Source organism: Phaenicophaeus curvirostris, chromosome 3 (assembly GCF_032191515.1).
Source record: "Phaenicophaeus curvirostris isolate KB17595 chromosome 3, BPBGC_Pcur_1.0, whole genome shotgun sequence".
NCBI lineage: Eukaryota > Metazoa > Chordata > Aves > Cuculiformes > Cuculidae > Phaenicophaeus > Phaenicophaeus curvirostris.
Window position 1 is genome coordinate 87,323,940 of NC_091394.1, and position 8,134 is coordinate 87,332,073.

The following is an 8,134-nucleotide window of genomic DNA, read 5'->3' on the forward strand; positions in this document are numbered from 1 at the left end:
GTGCTCTTTTTTGCTCATATTTTTTCAATTTTTAAGGTTGATTTTTGCCCTTGAGAACACCAATTCCCACAAGGAATTCTTATATCATTGTTGGTAATGTCATATGCCACAGTATTTTACTTTTCCTACTCACTCTGCTCATTTATACATCCAAAGATTACTACTTAAATACCTCTTGCTACAGCACCGTCATGGATATGCATCTTTAGTGATTTCCACAGTTGTTTCTTTCCACAACACAGTCCCTCATTTTATGTTGACTGAAGCGTTAAGAGAGCTGCAAAGACCTGTGACCCTAAAAATACATAAAACATGAGATTAACCTCAAGTATCCATTCGTTTTTTCCAAGCAGTTAAGATGAAAAAGCTAAAAAAGCTAAGACATGGATTGAGAAGTTCCAATAAACAGAATGAATGATTAAACTGAAAATAAGTTAAATCCATCTATTGAAATGATCTCCTGTCTTGCTTTGTGCCATTTGTGTTGCAAATTGGCACATGCAGGCAGCAGTGTGACTGTAAATCAAACCTTGAAACAGAGACAAAATATGGGAGAGATTTGGCATGTAATTTAACAAAACTCCACAAGAGGGGGGTACTTCCCACAAGCAAAGCCTGCTCAGAAAGTGTAAAGGGGGTCTGCCTGGGCTGGTCTGCCAGGGGGTTTGCAGTGAGGCTTGACTTAAAACAGGGACTCTTTGGAGATGGAGATCCAGCCCCAGTATGGTTGTTGCTTAGACAACCTTACATCTAAAGTAATGCTGGCTTGGAACTTTTTAAATTTACTTAAGTTCCCAGTTCCCCATTGAAAAGTCATGGTAATAAATTGCACTATTATTTCCAAAAGCTTAGTCTCTCTTATCTATATAAAACCATACAGCTGAACAAACTAATCCCATAACGCAAAAATTATAATCATTAACTGGGACCCATCCTATGTAAGTTTCCTATCTGATGACTCTAAGACATGGCTTGAGCCATGGTTGTGGGTACCTGAATGATCCCCTCATAGACTGTTCAGTGAGCTTCCTTTGAGGTACAGGTAACACCCCTCTGGCAGAGGAACAGTAAGTGAGAAGGCAGTGCAACCTTTCATCTAGGCATTCCTCTGTCTCTCATCCAAAGCCAAGTTTGAAGTAGCACAGCTGAGTGAATCTCAGTCACTTTTTATAGAGAAAGCTGTTAAGATGTGAAAAAGTACATGAACTAAAGCCTTGCCAGGTAAGAAAAATAAAAAACAGAAGTAAAGCTCTTGAAATTGTAAGTTAGCAGCACAAGAAGAATTCTGATATGAAAGGTACAAAATCCTAAACAGGAGATCTGAAGACAACAGCTCAGCAACACTGAGGATGTCTCTGCTCCAGGGAGCCATGAAGGTCAGTCTCTCCCCATCTGACTGAGGTTCATCTGAAAAGCAAAGATCCACAGGGCGTCTTACCTAGGGCAGTGAGCTTATACCAAGCTCAGTAGCTCATTAGTTCTAGCACTTTTTTATATATATTGGCCAATAAATCTTTGGGGTTTGCTCTTCAGTTGTTTATTCTGCCTGAAGTGTTTTTGTTTGAAGTGGCCTCTGATCCCCTCATCCAGTCAGGGTGAATTATTATAAAGATCAGTACACACAAGGAGGTGAAACAGGAGATAAGAAGTGCCACTAAATTAAGCTTTGACTTCAGAGGAAACAGAAACAATTCAGTTCTCTGATCCAAAAGAATATTTTGGCTAGGAGAACTTTTTCCAGTTTTTAAAGATTAAGAAGCAACTGCACTTCCTAATGAAAGACTGAAAACCAACAGGTAAGCTGGATGTCAGGCAAAATATACAGAACCTAGTGGAACAACTTATCTGCACCTTGAGATGATGAATTTTCAGAAGTTTTTACCACGTGCTCCTACAGTCTCAAAAGACAATCTTTGGTTTACAAAACAACCAGCCCAGCAACCAAAAAACTTGACAGTTGTGTGGATTCTCTCCAACAGGTTTTGTAGGTCAGGCATCTTGGGCTGTCCCCATTTTTACTGACACTTCCAACACATAATTTTTCAGTCATAAACTGTACCTATCCTTGACATTATAAATATCAAATGATTTATATGTAAGCCAGTTCTATTAGCAAGCAATATTTTTTGTCATGAAGCCACATGGAATTTAGCACATGGTGATTAACCCTCTTAGGAAGTAAGTTTGCTCAGCAGCAGGAAAGGTTCGCTCACAGCAAAGCTGATGTACATTAACTCCTATCTCATAAGATTTATTTTAATATTTGCTAAACTCTCTCTGCTGTTCCCTTCTGGTTGTCTGGTTCAGCCTTCCTATCTCATGTCGAGAGCTCACCTATTCTGAAATTCTAGTGTATGTATGGATTATTATTGATGTGTAATTCGCATTTCAACCTCATGGGAATTCACAAACATGAGCTGCTTTCCTGTTTAAAGAGACAGTGCACCTCTTGCTCCAGTATTGGTCCATACTGACCTTGAAGACTTGATTGTCTTCTGGTTGAATCTGAGCTCCAGCTATGTAGAAACAAATTGTTCACTGAGCTAATGATGGAAAGCAATGGCCTCCAAGATCCATGATAGGTCTGCCATAAAAAGAAGGAATCATTTGGACTGCATATGGAGACAGAGGCTGCATTTCTATTCAATGTGGCACCACCGCACAAAAGGAAAGACTTTTTAAAATAAATGCCACTGCAACATTTATATGCTACTCTACCCTTCTGGATCTTTTACTTCTTTTTCCCTTCTCAGTATCTGTACTGTCTGCTATCTATTAACCCTCTTCCTACATCGCCACCTTCACAACACAAACTTGAGGATTGTATATGCCTGCAGTGTCTAGTTGAAACATATTGCTGTCTTTAGCAAGGCACAACTAGGAGATGCCTATGGAACAGAACTTCAAAATCAGATTAAAACAAAAAGCTCTGTCACTGCTGCTGTGAGGACTGTCATTTTTTAAATCATAGAATCATCATAGAAGATTTTGGGTTGGAAGGGACCTTTAAGATTGTCTCGTTCCAACCCCCCTGCCATGGGCAGGGACACATTCCACTAGATCAGGCCACCCAGGGCCCCATCCAACCTGGCCTTGAACACCTCCAGAGATGGGGCATCCACAACTTCCCTGGGCAACCTGCCTTGTGTCCCAGACTGAACAATTGCCCACTCTATGCAGTAAGAAAAAGAGGTAAAAACATCTATAATATATTAAAAAAAATATGATATGCAATCTAAGAGATAAAATGATAGAAAAATGGACAGCATAATTCCAACCTTACAGAGAAAACAGAACCAAAAAGAGGACAAGTGTTTCCAGATGTAGCTGTTGAGGATGACACAGGGGGCATGTGGCCACTGACTATACCACAGCGGGTATGTTATCTGTATTCCTCCACCCCAAATAACTTTTAATTACACCTAGACTCCCAAGGCATTACAGCTTTGCCCCTAAAGAGGTACTTTGTTAAATATTCTGTACTGTCAGACTGCAAAGAACATACTAGCTTCTGTCTTTAATTCCATAATTACGCATTAATAAGAGACAAATTATTTTACAATCTTCCTGCTGAGATGGAGATAAAACATTGCTAGGCATCCCTTTGAACACTTTATAAATACAGTATGTCATCAGGATGAACTTTCATGATGAGCTGCATAATGATTTAAATTTCTTAGTGGATTTCCAATTCATGCATTACATACATGTTTGATAATGTTCTTGCTGTTGCTCAGACATTAAGCTGTTTTATGACATTTAGTAAAAACATACTGCAAACATCTGCAGTTCTTCATTGTGATCAGTTCCTGAAAGCATCCAACTACGCTGTACTACTTTGTTAAAGAAATGAATTAAAACACTTGATTTCTCAATGTAATAAAATCCCTACAAGAAGCTCAAGAGATTTTGTATCCTTTCACACACCCACTGATATATACACAATTAAAGCTTTTTATGCAAGCAGCCTCTTGCTTCAAAGCTCAAAGCATCTCTAATTCTGAATAATTGCAATTTTATATAGTCATCCTTCTCAGTTCTCAGGAACCCTAACACCTTCCTCTTCCAAGCACTTACCAGGCTCTGTTTCTTCTCATGATGATTAGTGACACATAAGGATTGATTTATTTTTTTTTGCCTTTCAGTCTACACAGCAGTTTCCTCATCTATCTGCCAGTGTAGGTAGATGACCATTAATCTGATGTACAATGAGACCAGGCTCTACATCACATGTAGCACATCCATGGGCAGCGACACTCGGTCTCATGCTGCACATGCTGCCTATAAGGATACCTACCTGATACCTCAGATATTGGTAGTTGTGACTGCAACCTAGTGGCCTGTTGTGTTTTATGGGTCTGCATCTTAAGGTCACGCCTGCTTATGCAAACCCAGCAAAGTCTTAATGAAATGACTCATTTTTTATACTCTGGAGTTCAGCCAACCATTTCTGCTTATTCCAACATCACATTGTTGCCCTGCCAACTGCTGGTTGTCCAAATCTGAAAACAGCATTTGCCTGAGTGAAGCTTCTTCTGGAGAAGAGCTAAGAGAACAGCCTGCTTAACTCCAGCCTCTTCTCTGGTGCCTTTATTTCCTGACTGTGAAGTTGTTACGGTATTTTAGAAATTCTTGTTTCAGCCTGTTCATATTTGCAACTGTGAGATTCAAGCAATAAAAGAATGTTTCACTGTAGTCATCTTGACAGTGTTTCACAAGTGAAGTGAGAAGTTTCTTATTCTAGAAACAAAATTCTTAACAAAGTTCAAGAATGCACATAAATGTAAACAGAAAGAACTGATTGTTTTTCAATATTGGAAAAAAAAGGCCATAGGAAAAAATCAGTGCTCTGACTGTCTACAGAAATACCTTTAATTTACAATAATGTAAGCAACAAAAGATAGCTCTGACAGTGAACAAAGAAACACAAATAGAATCATAGAATTGTTTAAGGTGTAAAAGACATTTAAGATCATCAAGTCCAACTGTAAACCTGACACTGCCAAGACCACCGCTAAACCATGTCCCTAAGCATCACATCTACTTCTATTTTAAATATCTCCAGGGATGTGACTTCACCATTTCCCTGCACAGGCTGTTCCAATGCTTGATGACTCTTGCAGAAAAGAGTTTTTTTCTAATATCCAATCTAAATTTCCCCTGGCACAACTTCAGGCCATTTCCTCTTGTCATATCACTTGTTCTTGGAAAAGAGACCAACACCCAGCTTGCTACAACCTTCTTTCAGGTAGTTTTAGTGAGTGATAAGGTCTCCCCTCAGCCTTCTTTTCTCCAGACTAAACAGCCTCAGTTCCCTCAGCTGCTCCTCATAAGACTTGAGTTCCAGTCTCTTCTTCAGTTTCATCGCCCTTCTTTGCACATGCTTCAGCAGCTCAGTGCCTTTCTTGAGGCGAGTGGCTCAAAACTGAATGCAGGATTCGAGGTGCAGCCCCACTAGTGCTGAGTACAGGGGCACGACCCCTTCCCTACTCCTGTTGGTCACATCGTTTTTGATACAAGCCAGGATGCTGTTGGCCTTCTTGGCCACCTGGGCATGCTGCCCCCTCATATTCAGCTGGCTATTGACCAACACCCCCAGGTCCTGCCGGGCAGCTTTTCAGACACTTTTCCCCATGCCTGTGGCATTGCAAACTCACCACAGCCAGGAAAATGAGAGTAAATGAAGAGGTAGCCTGGAGCCACCCACTTCTGATGTCTTGGCTGGAAATACAAAAATGTTCTGATAACATGTGAGCCTTGAACTTGTGCATCTGTGAGTATTTCATTCGAAACCAGATTCTAGAATTTCTTCGGTTCCCAGCACTAACCACTTCCAATATAAGCGTCAAGAAAATTACTCACAAGGTACATAATGCTGAAAGGCATGGTACATGATCAGCAGAGGTGATACCCTGAGGTGGAAGAACACATCGGTGTGACCTAATTGATGTCTGTTGTAGATTGTACGCTTACTAAAACTGTAGTTGTAGTAGATGTTGTCACCAAGTCGACATAAGTAACCTTACAGCTACATAAAGCAAGATCCATGGGGGGTGAAGCAGGGGTTTGGGTAGCTTGCAATGAAGTGGAAGATTAAATTATATTCTAATCTTAAAACCATCATACCATTATTTTAATTCATATAATTCTGCTTGAGTCTGTTTTCTTATAGAATCATAGAATCATAGAATAACCAGGTTGGAAGCGACCCACCGGATCATCGAGTCCAACCATTCCTATCAAACACTAAACCATGTCCCTTAGCACCTCGTCCACCCGTGCCTTAAACACCTCCAGGGAAGGTGACTCAACCACCTCCCTGGGCAGCCTGTTCCAGTGCCCAATGACACTTTATGTGAAAAATCTTTTCCTAATGTCCAGCCTAAATCTCCCCTGGTGGAGCTTGAGGCCATTCCCTCTTGTCCTGTCCCCCGTCACTTGGGAGAAGAGGCCAGCACCCTCCTCTCTACAACCTCCTTTCAGGTAGTTATAGAGAGCAATTAGGTCTCCCATCCTTCCTTCTGTTGGCCATTTAAGCTTGTTCTGGTCCTTGGCACAGTTCTGACTATGCACTTGCTTTACTCTGGTAACATTTTCATTACTTGTTTCTTCATGTATGCGGCAACTGACAGTCTTTCGAAGGTTTGCGTTGCTTCCAGTAACTTAAAGACTACAGCTCTTCTTACATTTGGTCTCCAGGAAGAATGTCCAAAAGGGTTGTACATGGTTTGTTTTGGTCTTACAATGCACCGAGTGACTCTGTGGAGCTCAGTTCAGAAACAAGGGTATTTTTAGCAGGTGAAGAGAACATTAGCAAACTGAACATAGTAAATCAAGTGCAGGTGTACTTCAGAAGTTTAGGCTCAAGTGGTTTAAACATAAAACCTGCTGACAGCTGTAATACCCTAGTTGAAGCTGGGGGAAAGTAGCTCCTGCTGTGAACACCTGTAAATGCCTATAATGACGGATGCCTCTGCTGCACCTGAGTTCATTTCATCACTGAGGGAATAACCATCATCACTGAATGAGAGCTGTGTCTTTAAAATACAGGAAAAAAAAACTGTGCTTGATCACTTTAGCTCACAGGCACTTCACTTTCAGCCTGACCTGACTGATCGGATGAATGAACCAAAGCCCTTTCTCTTACTTGCTTGCATTTTCACCTGTATTCATTCAAGTCTATCACATTGGTTTTAGTCTCCCTTTCACAGCATAAAAAACTACTAAGTGTTTTTCCCCTCTTCAACATCCACTCCATTTTACTGAGGATCTCATCTCCTTTCACTCTGTTTGCACGTGATTGGTTTTGCTCATTCTTTTACTTCTGCCTCAAGTGGGGTCTTGACGTGCTTCATAGCTTCACCACATCTAAGTATTATTATACTGCAATGGACACATTCAATGCTCTTGTGCTGGGACAAGTGCATAGCACGAGAAAGGTCCCTCACACAGGGCAAAGGGAGGACCACAGGCATGTGCCCCTGAGGAACTCTGTGCTAAGGAACATTTCTGTTTTGTTTTGTCCAACCATCCCAGAGGCAAATCTCCAAATCCCTCTTCCCATCCACAAGGCTGGGGCACAGGAAGTTTTTCTTATCTTTCACCTCCCTCCAATTTCTCCCATGAGTTTGAGGCTGAGTGGCTGCCAGCCTGTCCCTGCTCCTCTGGCTGTCCTACAGTGACATCTTTTCACTTTTCTCTTGGAAAATGAATCATAGTATCATTGAGGTTGGAAAAGACCTCTAAGGTCATGAAGTACAACTGTCAGCCCCACACCACCATGCCTACTAAAACACATCCTGAAGTGCCACATCTACACACTTTTTGAACACCTCCAGGGATAGACACTCTGCCACTTCCCTGGGCAGCCTGTCCCAATGCTTCACAAGTCTTTTGGTAAACAGTTTTTTCCTAATCTCGTATATAAACATCCCCTGGTACAATCTGAAGCCATTTTCTCTTATCCCATCCGTTGTTACTTGGGAGAAAAGACCAGCACCCACCCTTCTACAACCTCCTTTCAGGGAGTTGTAGAAAGTGATATGGTCTCCCCTCAACCTCCTCTTCTCCAGGCTAAAGAACTCCAGTTCTCTCAGACGCTCCTCATAAGATTTGTGCCCCAGACCCTTCACCA